Here is a 24,024-nt window from a genome sequence, read left to right on the forward strand (position 1 = left end):
AGATGTAGACTCCTGGGCACCTGGGGGATCCCTACTCCCTACAAAGATTAGATTGCTCTGATCAAAACATCATCATAACATCCCATTTCAATATATAAAATCTTTATTATACTTTTTTCAAAAATAAAAAAACACAAGATCTTTGTAACTAATAAGCCTTAATGTATTTCCAAAACTTATCCTGTAACAAGTGAATATAAAAATGGAAAGCCGAATCTATTATTCTTTATATAAGACACTGCACAACAATGATTTTTGAAAGAAAATTTTGATGTATTTGAATAAGAAGTTAGAAGTTTATCATATCATTGCTATATATAATTCAAATAGACTTTGGAAAACACTACTGTATTATTGATCCTTATGAATCAAGTATCTATGGAAATAACTAAATTTCAGGATAAAAATAGACCATCATTATTCATTTATCTGCCTGTTCACAAAGAGGATCATTTTTCTCCAGGCATTTTGGCTCCTTGACACATACACTAGGAGACAATTTTCTTGTCTTTTTTGGAAACAGATAGTTTCTTGACACTGCAGAATACTCCCAAATCTACCTGGCTTAAAGGTCACAGTAAGATAAGAACTTATTTCTTCTCAACCAAAATAATTATTGGAAAAACTCTCCAAAAATGAAAGAACACCCCACACAGGGATGGGGAAGTAACAAAACAAATACAGAGCCAAAGAGAGACCTGAGCTTCCTGGAACCCAGGGAAAGGAAGACAAGATGTTCTTCCAGAACTAGACGTGGAGGTTTAATGAAGTTTTAAGTGAATAATAAAGAATGAACAATAAAGAATGAATAATAAAGAATAAACAAATGATGTTTGGAGCTGCTAAGACATTTCAATTTTTTTTTTAACTTTAAAAAAAACATTTAGTTGTACTTATTTGTGGGATACAGTGTGTTGTTTCAATACATGTGCAATGAATACTGCACAATGAATCACTTAGGGTAGACAGCATGGTTTTGTACCTGTTAGTCCATTACCTCTCCTCCTTATCTCCCCACCCTTCCCAGCCTCTAGTAACCATTATTCTGTCTACCCCTGTGAGAACCACCTTTTTTTTTTTTTTTTACTTTGCACATACAGATGAGATAATGTGGTATTTGTCTTTCTGTGCCTGACTTACTTCATTTAACATGATGGTTTCCAGTTCACTCTGCAGGAAAACCAAAGGTATCTAGCATGAGGCAGTGTTGTGCAGTGGTTAGGAGCACTGGCTTGGCCTGCATTTGTCTCGGAGCTCTGCCCATTACTAACTTCTCTGGGTTTCAGTGTCTACATATGTAAAACCAGTATAGTAAGAACACCATGTTAGGTTGCTGTGAATGCCAGGCACATAGGAGGTACTCAGTTACTGCTAACTCCAAGTACATTGCATCTCCTATCATTATTCAAATAATGTAGATTCTTTTTTCAAGACCAAAAAAATTCAGCTTACTTTGCATAATAATACTATTTTGCAGAATGCCCATGGTCTTTCTTGTCCTTAAAAATAAGATTTTATTGTTATTGACTCCTATAGTCTTGCTATCACTGTAGGCCCTTATTGTTCATCTTTTATCTCCGGCTTTAGCAATGAATAAACTAGCCTTCTGAGTTCAAATACAAGAAATCAACAGAATGCAACACGAAATAAAACAAGGCTCAACATTAAATAATCAATCTCTTAAAGGGGCTTCAGGGAGAGGGAAGAGATAAAACAGATTTTAACAATGTCTAAACATGTTTCCTGAGGGACACGCGTCCACGCATTTGAAAGGTTTTATCGGCAGTGTGAAAGTTCCATCCACGAAAAATAATGATGGTTAGCTTTTCCATGACAACTGTGATTTGCTTACAATATCCATCATGTTCCTGGGGTTCATAGCTTTTTCACAATCCCAATCCCTTGGTGCAAGGTATTAGTGAGTATAGATGCTATTTTAATTGTTTTATCTTCAGTGTCTTAATATGGAACTTAACCCTTACCAAAAAAGGAAGTTGGCAAAACAGCCTCCTGGCACAAACACTTTTTTAATAATGGTAGCCTAAAACTTAATATTTTTATAAAGTATTATAATATTGTTTTGTGGATAATTGAAATAAAAATTCTCATTGAATGCAAAAAAAAAAAAATAATTGTTTTTCACATAAAGTCCATTGCTACTTATCACAAACTCCACATACACCAAAAATCATTATTGAACTTTCAGGAACTCTGTATGTATGAAGCAATTCTGAACTTGCCCTGCAATTTTAACCAAGGTCATGCAGGTGAAAGCCTTGGCAATTTGGTTTGATTAACAGGGTCAAATAAGATTTTTTAAAGTGGCAGATCTGTACTAAAATGTCTGCAAAAAAAAAAAATCTAGAAAACATGAGGAGATATCCCAGAACACGTATTTCACAAGAATAGCTTAATAGCTTTTATGTGAGTTACAATTTTCTTTGTTAACTAAAGATCCTCAATTTCATAAGTCAAAACAAGTATTACTTTTGGAGTCTGAAATAGCTTAAGCCTTATGAACATTACAGTGGACCTCTGTTTCAATCATTTGCAATATTTAAAATAAGCCTAAAAATATCACTCATAGTCTCAGATTCTAGCTTTAGAGAACCAGAGGAAACACATTTTTCTGCACATTCTCTGTAGAGTATCTACAGCCTTCCAGACAGAGTCTGGCCTTCAACATATAGAAACATAGCTTTTAATATTGCCTATACATCTAAGTGGATATGTATAAAAATATATATGTATTAATTTACTTATAGATCTACACATACAAACATGTCTACTTAAATAAACAATGTATTTCAGCAATTCTAAAATGGAATTTTTTTCATATGTTAACATCTCTGACATTGGGATGCATCTTACAATCTGACAATGTGACATTATTAGAACCTAAGCATATTAAAGCACAGCATTTTTTTTTCAGTTTTAGCAGCAGTACACGCTATTATACATATGCACTGTAAGATGGTACATCTTCCTATCAGTGGAATCTTAGACTGCATGTGTGTCTGCGTATGTGTCTTACTCCTTATTGTCTTCTTTTGTTGTTGTCATTTTATCATTTTCATCTTTTATGTGCTTTCTGAGGTCATTTTACTCTTAGAGTCACGGGTTTATAAATTTGGTAAGTAAACCCTAGTTACTAAGAGAAAACAAAGTCAATGATGTAATACCTTGTCAATATTCATCATACAGAAATGAAATCCTGAATTTGTTGAGCTGATTACAGTGTAACCAAACTTCAAGAACAAAGTTCCACGAGGAAACGCGGCTAGTGAGTCATACCATCTCCACAGCAGAAAATAATGACCCATGAAACTAACTGAAGGTTATCGGGCTCAAACGTCACGCATACCTTATCATATTTACAAATGATTAAAATGGCTTTTCAATGCATGAATGAGTGGAACTAAACTTTTTAAAATTTGTTTTTGAATTGAAACAGAATTGATTATACATGTTTATGGGGTACAAAGTTGACAATCAGTATTTGTGTACAGTAGGTAATGATCAAATCAATATTATTAGCATGTTCATCATTACAAATTGTAATTATTCTTTGTGTCCCTTACCCAGTTACTCCCTATCCCCACTTTCCCACCTCCAATAACTATAGGTCTGTTCTCTTCTTCTGAATGTTCAGCATTTTATTGTGGTCTTTCTTTCTTTCTTAGCTCCCACTTATGAGTGAGGACATGCAGTATTTCTTTCTGTACCTGGCTTGTTTCACTTAACATAATTTTCTCCCAGCTCATGCATGTTGCTGCGAGTGGCAGAATTTCATTCTTTTTAAAAACTGAGTAGTATTCCATTGTGTATATATACCACATCCTCCTTATCCAGTTGTCCATTGATGGACATTTAGGTTGGGGCTGGAACTAAATTTTACATAACATTGAGATACACAGGCAGTGTCTAGTTTGAAATCCATGCTATTAAAACCACAAGTGCTAAAGCTAATTTCATCTCTCTAGGCTTAACCACTGGTAGATTTCAGTCGGTCCCAATCAGTTTCATTAATCTGGCTTTCCATTTCCTAGACGTTTAGCTCTTCTGATCTGTCATTTTTCTGATTTAACCTTCTCTTTTCTCCCCTTTATTTAGGTCAAATTTGGACTATATTAAAGTTGAAGTTACAGTTTTCAGAATTATCACTATTTTCTTGACTTTTCTTTTTTTAGAGAATCTTTCATCTGGTAAAAAATCTTCATCCAAATATTCAGCAGAAATTCACTGGGTGCCCACTCTGTTAGAGACCAAGGTTACGAAGGTAAATCAAATAGTCTTATCATTGCTCTTCAAAATGTGTCTGCTATCCACAAGCATCAGCATCACCTGGAACTCATTAGAAATGTAGAATCCCAGGCCCCACCCCAGACCTACTGTATTAGTTAGGGTTCTCCAGAGAAACAGAAACAATAGGATATATACACACACATATACATACACAAACACACACACACACACACACACCCTTATTTCTATATATGAGGGTACTTCAAAAAGTTCGTGGAAAAAATAGAATTGAAAGATAATAAGAATCATTCCGTGAACTTTTTGAAGTACCCTTATATAGAGATTTTTTATAAGGAATTGGCTCATGCAATTATGGAGGCCAACAAGTCCTTTGATCTGCCAGGTGAGTCAGAGAGCTAGAGACCCAGGAGAGCCAATGGTGTAGTTGTAGTCAGAAGACCAGCAGCCTCAAGATCCAGAAAGAGCCGATGTTTCAGTTTGAGTCCTAAGGCAGGAAGAAGCTGATATCCCAGTTCACAGGTTGTGAGGCAAGAGGAATTCCCACTACTCCAGAGGAAAATCAGCCTTTTTATTCTCTTCAGGCCTTCAACTGATTGGATGAAGCCCACCCACATTAGGGAGGGCAATCTGCTTCACTAGTCTACTGATTTAGATGTTAATCTCATCCAAAAACACCCAGAATAATGTTTGACCAAATATCTAGGCACTCTGTGGCCTAGTCAAGTTGAGATATAAAATTAACCATCGTACCTATTAAAATGGAATCTGCATTTTAACAAGAGCCCCAGGTGATTCATAGGCACATTGAAGTTTAGGAAGCACTAGTCTAGTCTACATGCACAAGGACCTCACAGAAACATGAACAAAATGGCTACAACACAGCGTGGTTCCTGCCGCAATCAAACCAGTACAAGGTGGAGAGGTGGCTGACATAGATAGCAGCAAACAACCCTCCCGAACATACCAGGTGAGACTTCACTGAAAACTTCACAGAACAGAGACTCTTTGACTAGGTTTTTAAAATAAACAGGAGTTTCCCATACATGGCCTTTGCAGCCAGACTGCCTGGATTTGAAGCAACAGCTCTACCACTTACTAGCTATGTGACCTGGGGTGAGTAATTTAACCTCACTGTACCTTAATTTCCCCATCTGTTAAGTAGAGAAAATAATAATACCCAATTTATAGGGTTGCTATGATGATTAAATGAGCTAATATGTGTAAAAGCAAAACAATGCTCAACATATAGTAAGCACTACAAAGTAGCAGCTATTATAATCATCATCACGTTTTACATCTTCTAATCCACAAGGTAACTAGTGTTTAAGATTTGTTTTACTTTATATTAGATTTGCTTCTGTCTCATTAACAATGGCATCTCCCATCATGTGAAAGCTTCCTGGATTCTCCTTAGGCTAATGTGAAAAAACTAAACACAAAAGCAAAGATCCTCAGAAGTCCTGAGCTAAATCGTAACAATAAAGTCCCTGAACAATTACAAGAAATGACATTTATTGATTGCTTACTCCAAGCCAGGAAACACTCAAAGTACTTAGTTGAATTAATTCATTTAATCCTCATTACATTCTTCTGAAGTGTGTAGTGTTATCACCCACATTTTGCAGATGAAGAGACAGAGACACCAAAACGTTAAGCAACTTGCCCAAGTTTACAACGATAAGAAATAACAGAGGCAAGATTTACACCTAGGCATTCTGGCTCTATCGCCTACACACCTAACCACAAGTCATACTGCTTCTCAATGGGCTAAACATTTGGAAGAAGAATTTGAGAGGATGATATAAATCTAGGGAGCATTAGACATCCATTCATGTATGTGTGTCCTCCTATAGATGTACTAAGCACAAGAAATATAGACTAGTCTTCTCTTTCCACTATAAATCCAGATTTACAGAGGATTTCAAAGATACAATAAATATAGAATGGCCAGTTCAGAGGTCTACCCCAGGGAATCTATTTCCTATAATAGGGTAATGCTGGAGTTTCAAGATGGCGGCGGTTGCGGCGGCTGGCGCGGAGTAGCTGAGGTGGAAAAGGTGGCCACTGGGCCTCAGGCAGCCGGGAAACTTGTGGACCTTCCTCTGGCCATCTCTTAAGGGAGGACTGCTGCTGCTGGCCGGTCGTGGGGGCTCAACGCCACTTTGCCCCCGGCAGGAGAGGCTGCCTCATTTACAGGCAACAGCTTTGAAGTGTGGAGCAGGAAAAGAACTGATTCTTAGCTGCAAAAGTGAGTCTTGAAACAGGGAACACGGCGCCAGGGCTGCTGTGGATGCAGCCAGGATCCCGGAGGCTGGGGCCGCACTGAAGGCGGCCAGCTGCCCTATTCAGGAATCGAGGTTTCAGGCCGGCATTAAAGAAGATTCCTGGGAGCGCCCGAGCGGCGCCGCGACTGAACAGCCCGAGGCGGCAGCGCTGAGAACACGGAAGGCAACAAACCAGAGACAGAGCGAGCGCCCGACCTGGCACAGCACTGTGAGTGATCCCTGGCACAGCTCTGTTCGGGGGGTGGATGCCCACGCGGCTCCCGCCTGCACCACCAGGCCACTCACTGCCCCGGTGCTGCCTCCATTTTCCCAGGTGCGGGCAGCTCCGCCCTGCTCGGCCATCACTGAGCCCATTTGCTAGGCCTGGCGCGGGGCTTTCCGGACCCTGCGGGCTGGCCTCCTCTCCCACTCCCTCCGCGGTTCTCTGGCGGGGCTGGGGGTGTGGGGCGTCCCGACCAGTGTTGGGAGGGCTAGGAAGTACGGGCAGGCCGACTGTCACTCCACCACACCCTGGACTCCGGCCCCGGTAAACTTCCTGTTACTGGGAGGCAGATACCATCTCTGCGACCACCAGTTTGGAAAAAAGCCTAACGAATTTCTGGTTGGGAATAGTGTGGTAGGAGAGTTCCCAGGTCCGCTTGAACCTGCCGGAGAGCAGGCTGCAGGTGGGCACTAGACTCGGTTTATACCGGGGGGATACAAAGGTGAACAAGACCCGAGAAAGATCTACACAGTGCTACAAAGGCACCCAGAGAGACCGGTCGTCTGTGCCTAGCAGAAACCTGGTAGACTTCCTGGGCGAGGCGGTGCTGAGCAGGGTCTTGAAGGCCCAGCTGATAGACGAGGGGTGCAGAAGACACACCCCAGCCCAGCACAGTGTGCACAGAGTGGGGAGACGTGCGGCCAGGGAGGCGGAGACTCGACAGAAACCACACACCCGGTGGGGTCGCCACTGCACGATCTAACAGCCTGGGCCAGAGCACACGGAACGGGGAGAAGTCCTGTACAGAAAGTGAAAGCTCAACAGAGATCACACACCCTGTGGTACGTGATCCACCAGCCCAGCAGAGTACAAGCTGACCAGAAAGGTGGATCCCCGGAGAAGCCCAAGACCCGAGGCAACCACACACACAAGACACTAGAGGCCAACTGAGCAGTCACGGCGGGAGCCATACCAAATTGGCAACCACAGCAACATCCTAGTTAGTCATTAGTCTCAAACCGGCGGACTGTGAAACCCCCTGCCACAATGAATAAACACCAAAAAAAAGACACCAGAAATACAAAAAATCAAGAAAGTACACCACCAAAAGTTAATAAATCTCATACTCTAGATCCTATAGAACAAGAAGCCCTTGAAATAACTGACAAGGAATTTCGAGTGATAATTCTAAGGAAACTGAATGAGATACAAGAAAACTCAGCTAGACATCATGATGAAATGAGGAAAAATATACAGGATCTGAAAGAGGAAATATACAAGGAAATCAATGTCCTGAAAAAAAATGTAGCAGAACTTGCTGAACTGAAGAAGTTATTCAGCAAAATAAAAAACACAACGGAGAGTTTAACCAGCAGGCTTGTTGAAGTTGAAGAGAGAACCTCTGAACTTGAAGATGGGCTGTTTGAAATAACACAAGCAGACAAAAAGAAAGAAAAAAGAATCAAGGACATGGAAGAAAATCTGAGAGAGATATCAGACAACCTCAAGCGCTCAAATATCCGAGTCATGGGTATTCCAGAAGGGGAGGAAAATGGAGATTCCATTGAAAACATATTCAACAAAATAGTGGCAGAAACCTTCCCAGGTATAGGAAAAATCACAGATCTTCAGATCCAGGAAGCTCAACGATCTCCAAACGTATTCAACCCAAAAAGGCCTTCTCCAAGACATGTCATAGTCAAATTGGCAAAACTCAGAGACAAAGAGAGAATCTTAAAAGCTGCAAGAGAGAAGCGTCAAATCACCTATAAGGGAGCCCCAATCAGGTTAACATCAGACTTTTCATCACAAACCCTAAAAGCTAGAAAGGAATGGGATGATATTTTCAAAATACTAAAAGACAAAGATTGCCAGCCAAGAATACTCTACCCTGCAAGGCTATCCTTCCGAAATGAGGGGCAAATAGTATATTTCTCAGACAAACAAAAACTGCGGGAGTTCACTACCACAAGACCACCCTTACAAGAAATCCTCAAGGGAGTACTGGGTTTGGTTCCTGAAAAATAACTACCACTGCCATAAAAACCTAAGAAAAATCTAAACCCGCTAGTACAATAAAAATGGCATTCATGAAGAGAAAACAAGCTAACAAAAACACTATCTACAACCTAAGGAACCAACAAACAAAGAAACCAAACAGTAAATCAGAAAGCAAGGAACAAAAGACACCTAAGACAACCAAACAACCAATAAAATGCTAGGAATAAATCAACACCTTTCAATAACAACTCTTAATGTTAAAGGCTTAAATTCCCCAATTAAAAGACACAGACTGGCTGACTGGATCAAAAAGCAGGACCCAACTATATGCTGCCTACAAGAGACCCACCTCACCCATAAAGATTCACACAGACTAAGAGTGAAAGGATGGAAAAAGATTTACCATGCAAACAGAAAAGAAAAACGAGCTGGAGTGGCTATTCTTATATCTGACAAAATAGACTTTAAACTAAAAACCATAAAAAGAGACAATGAGGGACACTACTTAATGATAAAAGGACTGATCCATCAAGAAGACATAACAATCATAAATATGTACGCACCCAATGTTGGAGCAGCCAGATTTATAAAACAAACTCTATTAGACCTAAAGAAGGAAATAGACACTAATACCATAATAGCAGGGGACCTGAACACTCCACTGTCAATATTAGACAGATCATCTAGGCAAAGAATCAGTAGAGAAACACAAGATCTAAACAAGACTCTAGACCAATTGGAATTGGCAGATATCTACAGAACATTCCACCCAACAACCTCAGAATATTCATTCTTCTCATCAGCACATGGATCATTCTCCAGGATAGATCACATATTAGGTCACAAATCAAGTCTCAATAAATTCAAAAAAATTGGAATTATCCCATGTATCTTCTCAGACCACAATGGATTAAAACTAGAAATTAATAACAAACAAAACTCTGGAAACTATACAAACACATGGAAATTAAACAGCATTCTACTTAATGACATATGGGTCCAAGAAGAAATCAAGCAGGAAATCAAAAAGTTTATTGAAACTAATGACAACAATGATACATCATACCAAAACCTGTGGGATACTGCAAAAGCAGTATTGAGGGGAAAATTTATTGCATTAAATGCTCACTTCAGAAGAATGGAAAGATGGCAAGTGAACAACCTAACACTTCACCTTAAAGAACTAGAAAAACAAGAACAATCCAATCCTAAAGTTAGCAGACGGAAAGAAATCATTAAGATCAGAGCAGAACAGAATGAAATTGAAAACCAAAAAACAATTCAAAAGATCAACGAATCAAAAAGTTGGTTTTTTGAAAAGATAAATAAAATTGACAAACCATTAGCATGGCTAACAAAAAAAAGAAGAGAGAAGACTCAAATAACAAAAGTTAGAAATGAAAAAGGCGATATTACAACTGATTCATCTGAAATACAAGGAATCATTCGAGACTACTACAAACAACTATACGCCAACAAATTTGAAAATCTGGAGGAAATGGATAAATTTCTGAACACACACAAGCTCCCAAAACTGAACCGTGAAGACGTAGAAAATTTGAACAGACCAATAACAATAAAGGAGATTGAAGCTGTTATCAGAAGGCTCCCAACAAAGAAAAGCCCAGGACCAGATGGATTCACAGCAGACTTTTACCAAACATTCAAAGAGGAATTGACACCGATTCTTACAAACTATTCCAAAAGATTGAAACGGACGCAAATCTCCCAAACTCATTCTATGAAGCAAACATCATCCTGATACCAAAACCAGGTAAAAATATAACCAAAAAAGAAAACTACAGGCTGATATCCTTGATGAATATAGATGCAAAAATCCTCACTAAAATACTAGCAAACAGAACACAGCAACACATACGAAAAATTATTCATCACGATCAAGTGGGATTCATCCCAGGGATGCAAGGTTGGTTCAACATACGCAAATCAATAAATGTGATACACCATATTAATAAACTCAAACACAAGGACCATATGATCATCTCTATAGATGCTGAAAAAGCATTTGATAAAGTTCAGCACTCATTCATGACAAAGACCCTCTATAAGTTAGGTATAGAGGGAAAGTATCTCAACATAATTAAAGCCATATATGACAAACCCACTGCCAATATCATCCTGAATGGGGAAAAGCTGAAAGCTTTTCCTTTAAGAACAGGCACTAGACAAGGATGCCCACTCTCACCACTCCTATTCAACATAGTGTTGGAAGTACTAGCCAGAGCAATCAGAGAAGAGAAGGAAATAAAGGGCATCCAGATTGGAAAAGATGAAGTCAAACTGTCCCTGTTTGCAGATGACATGATCCTATATATCGAACAGCCTAAAACCTCTACAAAAAAACTCTTGGAATTGATAAATGATTTCAGCACAGTAGCAGGATACAAAATCAACACACAAAAATCAGTAGCATTTCTTTTCTCCAATAGTGAACATGCAGAAGGAGAAATCAAGAAAGCCTGCCCATTTACAATAGCCACCAAAAAAATAAAATACTTAGGAATTGAGTTAACCAAGGAGGTGAAAAATCTCTATAATGAGAACTACAAACCACTGCTGAGAGAAATTAGAGAGGATACAAGAAGATGGAAAGATATTCCATGCTCTTGGATTGGAAGAATCAACATAGTGGAAATGTCCATACTACCCAAAGTGGTATACAAATTCAATGCAATCCCCATCAAAATTCCAAAGACATTTTTCTCAGAAATGGAAAGAACTATCCAGACATTTATATGGAACAATAAAAGACCACGCATAGCCAAAGCAATGCTGAGCAAAAAAAATAAAGCTGGAGGCATAACACTACCTGACTTTATGCTATACTACAAAGCTATAATAACCAAAACAGTATGGTACTGGCATAAAAACAGACACACTGACCAATGGAATAGAATAGGGAATCCAGAAATCAACCCACACACTTACTGCCATCTGATCTTTGACAAAGGCACCAAGCCTATTCACTGGGGAAGGGACTGCCTCTTCAGCAAATGGTGCTGGGATAACTGGATATCGATATGCAGGAGAATGAAACTAGATCCATACCTCTCACCGTATACTAATATCAACTCAAAATGGATTAAGGATTTAAATATACACCCTGAGACAATAAAACTTCTTAAAGAAAACATAGGAGAAACACTTCAGGAAATAGGACTGGGCACAGACTTCATGAATACGACCCCAAAAGCACGGGCAACCAAAGGAAAAATAAACAAATGGGATTATATCAAACTAAAAAGCTTCTGCACAGCAAAATAAACAATTAAAAGAGTTAAAAGACAACCAACAGAGTGGGAGAAAATATTTGCAAAATATACATCTGACAAAGGATTAATATCCAGAATATATAAGGAACTCAAACAACTTTACAAGAAGAAAACAAGCAACCCAATTAAAAAATGGGCAAAAGAGCTAAGTAGGCATTTCTCTAAGGAAGATATCCAAATGGCCAACAGACATATGAAAAAATGCTCAACATCACTCAGCATCCGGGAAATGCAAATCAAAACCACATTGAGATACCATCTAACCCCAGTTAGGATGGCTAAAATCCAAAAGACTATGAACGATAAATGCTGGCGAGGCTGCGGAGAAAAAGGAACTCTCATACATTGTTGGTGGGACTGCAAAATGGTGCAGCCTCTATGGAAAATGGTATGGAGGTTCCTTAAACAATTGCAAATAGATCTAGCATACGACCCAGCCATCCCACTGTTGGGAATATACCCAGAGGAATGGAAATCATCAAGTCGAAGGTATACCTGTTCCCCAATGTTCATCGCAGCACTCTTTACAATAGCCAAGAGTTAGAACCAGCCCAAATGCCCATCATCAGATGAGTGGATACGGAAAATGTGGTACATCTACACAATGGAATACTACTCAGCTATAAAAACGAATGAAATACTGCCATTTGCAACAACATGGATGGACCTTGATAGAATTATATTAAGTGAAACAAGTCAGGCACAGAAAGAGAAATACCACATGTTCTCACTTATTGGAGGGAGCTAAAAATTAATATATAAATTCACACACACACATACACACACACACACACAAACCGGGTGGGGGGGGGGAGAAGATATAACAACCACAATTATTTGAAGTTGATACAACAAGCAAACAGAAAGGACATTGTTGGGGGCGAGGGGGGGAGGGAGAAGGGAGGGAGGTTTTGGTGATGGGGAGCAATAATCAGCTACAATGTATATCGACAAAATAAAATTAAAAAAAAAAAAAAAAGTTAAAAAAAAATAATAAAAAAATAATAATAATAGGGTAATGCTAACTGATATAATAAATAGATCTAAAGATGTATAAAATCTCAAACACAATATTTTATGTCTTACTCAGGTAAGAATACAAGGCAAATGTTACCAGTTGACAAAGTGGCATTCCTCAACACAATGGTTACATCCTGTGGCTCCACAATGATGGGTGTAGTCATCTGCTTGCAGCCAGAAGAAGAGGAAAGAGAAAACATGGAAGTGGCATCCCAGTTTCTTAAACTCTATGGCACATCATTTCCAGTACCATTTCTTCGGCAAGAAACAGTTACATGGCCACATCTAGATTCCAAAGGGGCTGGGAAATTTAGCCTCTGCTAGGTAGCTACCAACCAGGGATGACTATGTATTGCAGAAACAGGAATTTTGAGGTACAGCTGCACCTCTGCCACGTTCTTCCCATGGAGATTGTGTGGACTCTCCATCACTCAAACATACAAGATGCTCTGTGCCTATGGGAAATGCTACCTGGGGAATGTGATGGGAAAGCAAGAGGACACCATTTCCATAGCTCATCCTTGTCACTGATGATTGCAAGGCCAGTTTTGGTGGAGAGTGCTAGACATAGAGATGGTCCATATCTCCTACCCTTGGCTGTAAGGCCCAGATTGAGGCTCTTCTCCGCAATTCCCACCCCTCTCCTGGTATGAAAAAAAAAAAAAAAAAAACTCACGCAACGTCAGTACTTCATGTTCACTTAATTCTAGTGGATTAAAAATATCTGGCAGCAGCACGCAACTATTCCCAGTCATTTTTAGATTAAGAAAAAGATCTGAAATGGTTAAACTCCCAAGTGATTAAAATGCACTAAATTGAATGAATGGCAAGAATTTCAGCTCCCTAAAACCGGCAGTTCTCTAACTTGAACTCCAACTGACTTTCAGATAGCAGAAAAAGGCTCTGATGTAATCAATGACAGTGTACTTATACATAAATATTTACAAAAAATGTAATTCTTATGATAACTATTGCTAAATGTATGGCCAGCACAGAGAAAGGCCTGACCTAGACAGTCTATTTCAATAAAATAGAAAATAAAAATGCAACTTCAAACATACATTTTGCCCCTTCTATGGATGCTCATTACAATAATATAACAACATATCCAGGTAGAACTGAGAAAGCATAGCAAATTACTTTCTAGCCTAGTAAATGGTTTTGCAAAGTTAGATTCAAATATCAAGGATGTCAAGCTCTAGAGACTTCTCCACTTTATTTATATTATTAAATGATAAAATTAAAACTGCATTAAACATTTCAAGCTTCAGGTTGATAGCAACTGTACTATCTTCAAGCAAATCAAAATTCTGCTGAATAAATGCATAAATTCCAGCAGAGAAATGGTATCAGAGGAGAAAGACTGGAAATGTCCATCACTTATTTTCTTTTAAACTAGGCATGAAAGCTCTTCACTGAGAAACCAAAAACCAGAGGCTCAGCCAGGAGGATCCCCAGTGCTTGTGAAGACTCTGTACCAGCCTTGGATTGTCTGTATTTACATGAAAAGAAGTATGCTTGTAACTGAGAACCTGAGAAGGTTTAGCTCACTCATCACAGAGGCCAGTGTTCCTGCTACCCAGCCCCAGACCTGCTCTGCCTTTTGTCCTTTCCCAAGCCTGGGTCTCAAGCCTCCCAAAGATTCTGTGAGCAGCCAGCATCTTCCAAAAATCCTCTTCCACTTAGGGTGGTGAGAGCTAGTTTCTGCTGCTTACAGATAAAGAACTCTAATGGAAATATTTCCCTTTAAACTTGAGGACACACACTGAGATTCAAAAAGGCTCTATGGATTGGCAAAGGTCACCCAACTGATTGGTAATAGAGCAAAGAATAGAATCCTAGCCCAGTGTTATTTCTGATTTCCTGAGTGGAGCCACTTGAAAGGACTCGGTTATGGACGTATGTCTGAATTGTGAATGTACTTGCATTGATCAGGATGTTTCCTGAGAGGCGCTGTTCTCACTCCATCCCTCTGCCCCTCGTGGCTTGCAGCTCACAGGTGAGCATGGCCAGCCTGAGCCATGGAGACCTAGAGTACCCCACATCTGAGGGCTCCCTCGATTATAGACCTGAGTCCTCAAAGCACTGTTGTACGCTACCCACAAAGTCAGAAGTTTGTCAATCATTTTGATTTGGCCTGAATATTAACAAAATCTAGATTAATCAGAAGGAGACAGCTGAACCTTATTAGAGCAACTGTTTTTTTACAAGTATTGAGCCATGACTGAGAGCTGAAATAATGAATTACGTTTCTGAATGTGAGTAATAGACCTGTCACAAATAAAAGCCACCAATGCTTCTCCCTGAGCTAGAACTTTGCCAGCCCCACTCTCCCCTCACAACTGAGAGGACCAAGTACTATGGAGCAGAGGCTGTGCAGCCGGGGAGCCCCTAGAAATGCGGTTGATTAAGAGAGCCCCACTCCACAAAGGGGCTTTGTCACCAGGGGAGAAAAATGCCTAAGTCCTCCTTTCCAAACAGAAATGACTGCTGTTTAGTGTTTCTTGTTTTATAAGTACACCTGATCAGGAAATAATTAAGAGGAGATCTAGAACACACAGTAACAGAGCAGAAAAACACCAGTGAACCCCCTCGTATACCAGAAAGCATTTCTTTTCCTTCAAGCAAGCGAAGACTTTGCTTAAAATAAAGAAATGTTATTTCCAATAGGGGAAGATCTACTTTGAATCTCGGAAAGGTTTTCAAGAATATTACCTTCCCTAAAGTGAAGTTTTTCCTTACAAAGCTTGAATTGATTCCTTGGAAAATTGTTTCTCTGCAAAATGGTTCATGTATATTATGAACCACTTCTCTGAAAATGCTGCTGCTTGCAGCCTGAATGATTAACAGCTTATACTATGAAGAAACACATCAGACCTGAACCCCAGGAGGAAACAAGGTATCTCCTAAGTGGCTTTTCTTGCCTAAATTTATGCTCCTGCACTTGGAGACATTCCAGAAAAGTGGCATCTAGATAAGCAAAATTCTTGTGGCCCAAAAAGTAATCCTTCTCTTTCCATAGAACTATCAGAAGTTTTGCTTCCTTTAAAATTCAACTTAATTAACTTAATCACAGGTGTATGCATATGTCCAAATTCATCAAATTGTATATATTAAAAATGTCTTTTTTTGGATATTAATTATACCTCAATAAAGCTGTTAAAAAAATGAACTTCTATAAAAATATCTTCCCTATTTAAAGTCAACTCTGCTCTTTTTCTCTCCCCCAGTTTATCTCATGCCATCCTGCACATTAACCAGCTCTGTGATATTGGACAAGTCACTCTGACTCTCTGCCTGGGTCTTAATGCCCTCTTTTATAAAATTCTGAGGGGGTTGTTTTGGTGATCTCGAAGCTATTTTCCAAGTCTACCATTTAATGAATCTAGCTAAATGGCCTGGGAAATCAAGTAGTATGAAATGTGATCCTCTTTTAATGGGAGAAGTTATAACTGAAGATATCCACAAGGAAAAGATTCCAGGCAGTGCGGTGATTAAAATGATATATTTTAAGAACAATCACACACACACAAAAATACTATCTAAACAGCATGTATAACCATTTAAAAAGTCGCTAAATTGAATACTGATGCTAACTCCCTGTCTTGAGAGTTCATCAAAGCGCAGAATTCATCAAAGCTAGAGGCACACCACATGACATGACACCACAACCATCTCTCTGGGTGATGGCAGTCTTTGAACTCTACTTGAAACACCTCCATTCATTGTTCCCCATTCAAACATCTCCTCAATGCTCCTTCTTGTCTCCACCCTTATACATATCACAGATATGACAGTCACCATGTGCACTGTGCTTTGGATTTTTTCCAGTACTAAACTGGTTTCTAGTCCTGACTTCCTCTTTTCCCTTTACCCCTCTGAGCCTCAGTTTCTTCCACCTAAAAAATGGAGATAATATCCACCTCTCTCAGGAGTCGGTAAGCTTCATAAAGCATTATTCGAATTAAAGCATGACCAGCACTGTTGTCAGTGATAATAATTTAAAACATACAGCAAGAGCTCTGTTGCTTCTCTCTTTGGATCACTCAACGGAGAGTCACCTTGGATAAATGCAACATAAATTCACCAAGAATTTGCCTTTTTTTAATGTAACAAACCTTCAGGAGACATGGAGATGTGTACCTCCATGCTCAAGAACCCTGAACCAAAATGTTTCTTTTCAAAATTCCTGGGAGCCTGAGAGGCTGGACTGGAGGTGACTCACACATCCCATTCCACTTCTCTCTTCTGATAGCTATTGTTTCACAAAATTAAATTCACATCCCATCTCATTAAGCACTGGGATTCTTAGATTTTAAAATAGATTCCCATTTCTATTTCGGGTATTCTTTTTGGATTTTAATTTTATGTGTTTTTGAATAGGAAATACATTTACATAGTACAAAATTCAAGAGAATAAAAAATAAGTCTCCTTCATCCCATTCCCAAACCCCTGAGCTTTCCACCTAGTGTAGCCAATATTAACAGATCCTCATTACAATACTGTCACAGTCATATTTTTTAATTGAGTTATTCAACAAACATAGACGGAGTGCCCATAATGTGTACTGCATTAGGGACTAACTAATAATACTTGCCACAATTATTGAACACTTACTTTGGGCCAGGCACTAGGCACTAGGCTACACATTTTATATGCTTATCTCTCTTAATTCTCGGACAATCCTATGAATTGGTTCTATTAAGACCTTGTTTTAACAAATGAGAAAACTGAAAGTGATTAAATAATTTGTCTAAGATGTCTTGAGACAAATACTAGGAAAATGGGCAAAGACTTGCAGACATTTCATAAAAGAGGATATCCAAATGGCCAATACCTGGGTGCAAAAATTTTCAACTTCCTTAATAATCAGAAAAGTACCAATTAAAACCACAAGGACACAGGCAACAAAAGCAAAAATAGACAAATGGAATGAAATCAAACTAAAAAGCTTCTTCACAGCAAAGGAAGCAATTAATGAAGTAAAGAGACAACCCACAAAATAGGAGAAAATATTTGCAAACCATACATATGATAAGGGGTTAATATTCAAAATATATAAGGAACTGAGATAACTCAATAGCAAGAAAACAAATACACTGATTTAAAAAAGGTCAAAGGACCTGAACAGACATTTCTCAAAAGGACATAAAAATAGCTGATTAGTACATTAAAAAATGCTCAGCATCACTAATCATTAGGGAAATACAGATTAAAGCCACAATGAGATATTACCTCACACCTGTTAGAATAGCTTTTATCAAAACAAAGATAAAAAGTGTCGCAGAGGATGCAAGCAAAGGGGACTCATATATTGTTGGTGGAAATGTAAATTAGTTAGAACTGTTATGAAAAATGGTATGGAAGTTCCTCAAAGACTAAAAATAGAACTACCATATGATTCAGTAATCCCACTTTTGGGTATATATTCAAAGGAACTGAAATCAAAGGGATATGTGCACTCCCATGTTCATTGCAGCATTATTCACAATAGCCAAAATATGGAAATAGCCCAAGTGTCCATTAACAAATGAACAGATAAAGAAAATGTGGTATATATACACAATGGAATACTACTCGGTCTCATAAAAGGGGATTCATCCATGCAACAATATGGATAAATCTGAGACATTATGCTAAGTGAAATGTCAGGTACAGAAAGACAAATAGCACATGATCTCACTAATATGTGGAGTCTAATCAAGTCGGACTCACAGAAGTGGAGAGTAGAAAGATGGTTACCAGAGATTGGGGGGTGGTGAGGAAGAAGGGAGTGGGGAGTTGTTGATCAAAATATACAGAGGAATAGGTTTTGATACCTATTGCATAGCAAAGTGATTATAGTCAATAATAATGTACTACATATTTCAAAATGACTAAGAGTAAATTTCAAATGTCTCATCATAAAAATTGATAGTTATGTGAGGTGATAAACATGCTAATTAGCTTAATTTAATCATGCCACATTGCACACACACACGAAAACATCACATTGTATCCCATAAATGTACACAATTATGATTTGTCAAAATCAAAAATATTAATAATTTTTTAGAAAAATAGAAGGAGCTATCACTACACAACCACCAGAATGACTAAAATTAAAAAAACAGAAAGTTTTATGTGTTGGTGAGGATTTGGAGCAACTACAACTGGCAGAAGTATAAATCAACAAAATCACTTTGGAAAACTGACAACATCTACTGAGGTTGAACACACTCAGGCCCTATAACCTTGCAAATCCACTCCCAATCTACTCAACAGAAATATGTCAATATGAAGGCATATACTAGAATATTTATAACAATTATTACCCATAATAGCCAAAAACTCAAAACAACCCAAATTCCCATTAATAACAGAATGGTTACATTATGGTATATTCATACAGTGGAATACTATATAACAATGAGAACGAACAATCCACAACTACTTGGAATAATATGAGTGAATCTCACAAATACAATGTTAAGAGAAAGAAGCCACACACACAAGAACATATACTGAAAAAAGGCAAAACTTCTGTATGTTGTTGGAAATCAGGATAGTAGTTACCCTGGGGGAGATGGAGTGTTGGGAAGGGGATCTGAGGGGGGCTCCTGGGATGCTGATAATGATCTGTGTTCTGCTTACACTAGTGGATCTAGTTATGAAAACTCATCAAGCCATACACTTAGGGGGGAGAGAGAGAGAGAGAAAATATATATATTACTTCAATAGCAAGTTTTTAAAAATTCATGTCCTCATGAAGTTTACATTCTAGCATGGCCAAGGATGTAGTGCTTAAGAGAAGTAGAGGGCTATGAGACAGTTGGACAAATACACCATTTCTTGACACGGATTTTCCAGGTCCCTGGAACACTGCACTGTGAGGATCCTACACTGTTAAGAAGCTGGATTCTGGCTATACTGCTGCCCTTTCATACTCAAGCTTACATCACCATGCACTAGAATTTAACAATCCCTGCATATGTATTTAAAGAAAGCATTTTTATCTGGGGTTCTCAGACCCCTAAAGAGCTCTTGAATAGAATTCAGGAGTCCATGAACTCAGATGGGGAAAATTATCTCATTATCTACATCACTAACTCTAACTGAAATTCAGCATTTTCTTCAACTATGAATATGAGCAACAAAGCACAGTAGAAGTACCTAAGACTTCATCACCAATAAAAACACCACAGAGATTTTCATATACATTTCAGCTATTACAGGTATCTTGAAATATCATTCACACTCATCATTATTCAGAAAGTTTGGTCATTGTAAGACCTGTCACCAGATTTTGTAGTTGTAATTCTGTATTTTTAGCGTTTGATAACTGCATTTCAATATAACTGGTTTTCCCTTGTAATTCTCTGTGTTCTATTTAGTGTAGTCTGAAACATTATTTTGGAAAAGGATCTGCAAGCTTTCCAGGCTGCCCAAAGGGATTCATGAAATAACAAAAGGAATGTGTTTATGTAGGCTGGTTTCCATTTCCCCTCACCACTGCCTGCCCTGCATCCCTGCCCTGCATCCCAACTCTCTATCCTTCCCTGCTTTGCTCTGTGCCCCAGCAGTGTGACCTCTATAAACTTATCCTTCGAGCTTCCTTGACCCTTGCCCAGCTTCCAGTTGGGAGTGGCCGTGGAAGGCACAATGGCAGGAGAATGGAGGACAAACGGATTTCCCTACCAATCCCTGCCTCCCTGGGCTTCCACTAGAGGCTTCATTTCCCTCTGGCCACAGCTCCTGCAACTCAACCCTTCTCCTCAGCTTTGTCTCTCTCAAGGCATCAGTTGCTCTGTTCCTTTGCTTAGCCCATTCCTGCTGTCAATAGTCCCTGGGTATTTTACCCCTTGTTGATTCTTGACCTCACCCACACTGTTGAAAATTGTCCCTTCATTAAATTTGGTACAGCTAAAGTCTTTTGAGAACAACAGCCATTTCTTGCCAACCTGATTCCATTTACAAACACTGGGTTCATCTGATTTATGAACTAAACCAGCAAGGATATGGCCACATTCCGTCTTAGAGCAGGGTGCAAGTGTGTGTGTGTATGTATGTGTCTGTGTATTTGTGCATGTACGTGTGTGCTGAAACTGGGGGAAAATATCAGAGTCAGTGCCCAGGAACCCCCGAACAGTAACTCTTTCTCCAGCTTTCCATTGCCCTGAAAAATCCTCTGCTCAGTCTAAGGCGAGAAACCAGGTAAAGTATATTGGGAAAAGGTCATTCCTGAGCCGAATGCATAATTAACCAGCAGGAGATAGCCAGGGAAGTCAGTATAAGAGGAGACAAAATTCTTAAAAGAGAGAGCGGCATTTTCCCAAGCTCAAATGTAGGGAAGTTGCTGCCCTACTTCCTCCTACAACTGTCATGTGTTAGCTTCACCTGGAACAAGCCCAAGCAGCAGAAGAAAGCATAAAGGAGGCCTTTCCTTGAGAAGGTAAAAGATGAGAGACAGTTTGCTTGAGGGAGACCGGCTGCTGGAGAGAAGCAGTCTGATGTTCTTTGCAAATGCCAGATACTCTCCTAGGTATCTATGATTTCCTAAGGCTTAACTGACAGGAAAAAAGAAAGTAGATAGAGTCCTGCTTGCAAAGAAGATCATTTCTCCTAAGATATTTCTAGGCGCTTGCCTTCCCCTCTAATTCCCCAGGACAGCACTTGCTGACAGCCCTCTGATATGGAAGAGTGAACGGGGGAGACTGGCCAGGCAGGGAAGAAAGAAAGGAAGGAAGCGTGCCAGGAGCACACTTCCATATATCAGTGTGAGCTCAAGATAAATAATCCCAGCCAGCCCGTGCGGCTATCAAACCAAAGGGCATGTTGCAGGTAGCAAGATAAATCACTATTGTCAAGGATGTCTTTGTTTGTTCCCGACAGCCTTTTACTATATCTCCCTCTCCTGACAAAGCAACCCCAGGAACAAGTTTCTAACACGCATTGCCCTCTGGAAATGAAAGTGCTTTTAGGAAGAGAAAAATGAGCTTGAGCTTCTGGGTTCAGGAGCCAATATACAATCGGCTGTGGGGACTACTCACTAAATACAGGTTAGAAGCAAAATCTATTGGAAACAATAACTACACCAAAAGTCGTTCTATCAGTCCAGCCTCGCAAATCTGAATTACCACTGCTCCATCAACTAGCTCTTATTATATATCTTATCCTTATCTGTCTTTCATGGAATACCTCCCGACCCCATCATAGGCATTATGTTCACCGACAAACATAAGACACCAGAAGAGCTCCACATGGAAAAGTTTATAAGAGAAATTGGTGGTCGTTTTTCAATCTAAACATAGATATTGTTTTAATATCTTTCCGGGAATATCAGAATAGGTTCTTTATTCTGTAATGATTAATTGTTATACTATAAAATTAATAATAATTGATTTTATTAATAATTACAACTATGTCTGTTAAAACTTTCCAAATATGTTCATCAAGATTTCATCGAGGTAATTTGGGGAAGGAACCTTCAAATTATCTCTGTACCAGACTCTCTGTCTGCCCACTACCATTTTATGCATTATTTGGGGCTTCTGACTGTGTGAAGGGCAAAAGTAACAGTCCAGAATTAGGAATAGGCAGCATTGGGCACACAGGACTAGGCTTTGGTAGCAATCACGACCTCTGGGACTGAACAAAGAACTGGTTGAATTCCCAAAACAATGAACTAGAATTCCCCCCATTTATATACCAAGTCTCCCTCTCTCTCTACTTATTCCTTATTTTCACACATGATAGCAAAGGTCAGAAGAAAGAACATTTTCCTGTTTATTTAAATGCAACAGGAATGTAGGTTATTGTACTTTCACAAAGCAAAGTATCTATCTGCTTTCGTAGAAGGACCCTCCTTGCCCTCATCAAGACAGCCTCTAGAAGTCCAGGTGTAGCTTGAAAGCCCAAATGTCTGATCATCTGTTTTGCTCATCAACAAGAGTTAGCATGGGGAAGGGGTTAAGGAAATGGGACCTGCAACTGGGCTGCTTGGGTTTGGATCCTGGCTCTATCTGCCACTGACCATGTGAACTTGGGTAAGTTATTTCACTTCTTTTTGTCTTAGTTGCTCATTTGTGAAATGGAAATAAGAGTTTTGTTATGAGTGTGAATTTAGAAAGCTCATAGAACAGTGCTCACTACATTGTAAGTGCTAGTATTTGTTAAATAAACAAGCAAAAACAATAAAAAATGTGTCAAGCTACCTCTTACCCATGTGCAATTCTAGCCTTGTGTTGCCAGTATCTCTTCTTCTAGCCTCCCACTATGCATGGCTGTGCCCGTCCTTGCCACCTTCCGTACTCTCATGATGAGGACTCTGGAGAATACTGTGCTATTAGATTCAGATCCTTAAAAAAACCACTTCTTTACTTCATAACTAACACCTACTCATCCATCAAGTCTCCCCTTACATATCTCTTTCTCCTGGAGTCTTCGCTGAGCAATTAAGTCTCCCTCTTACCTGCTCCCCTAATAGTGTTTTCCCCCACTCGTTCATTCATTCATCTATTCAAAAAAAACTACCAGGGAAGGCGCAGTACTGGGTACAGAGAGCTCACATTCTAGAGAGAAACTCATAGGAGGCCTCAGTAACTTTTTGATGAATGGAGATAGACAAATGACTCACCTATGTATCTGACGCTTAGCATTTTCTCTCCAATGGAACAGAATAGAAACTGTCTAGATTACTAAATAATTCTGACTTTAGTTTTTGACAAGGGGAGGTGAAGGAGTTAATCGCATCCCACTCTGGACCCAATTGATACGGAGTCCCTTTTAAGCTGCTGCATTTCTGCAGCTGACGTAAGTATGCAGCATGCAGCACCGGCCTGGTGCATGCGTGGCTCAGCTGTTGCTGGGCCTGTTCAGAGCTCTGTAGTGTCCATCCAAGTGCACTGTCAGGGAGACTAAGACAATGGGGATTATACTGGAGGGAGCAGTGCCCCAGAGAGGGAAAAGGAGGGATGA

The sequence above is a fragment of the Cynocephalus volans genome, chromosome 9, assembly GCF_027409185.1.
Source record: "Cynocephalus volans isolate mCynVol1 chromosome 9, mCynVol1.pri, whole genome shotgun sequence".
Taxonomy (NCBI): Eukaryota; Metazoa; Chordata; class Mammalia; order Dermoptera; family Cynocephalidae; genus Cynocephalus; species Cynocephalus volans.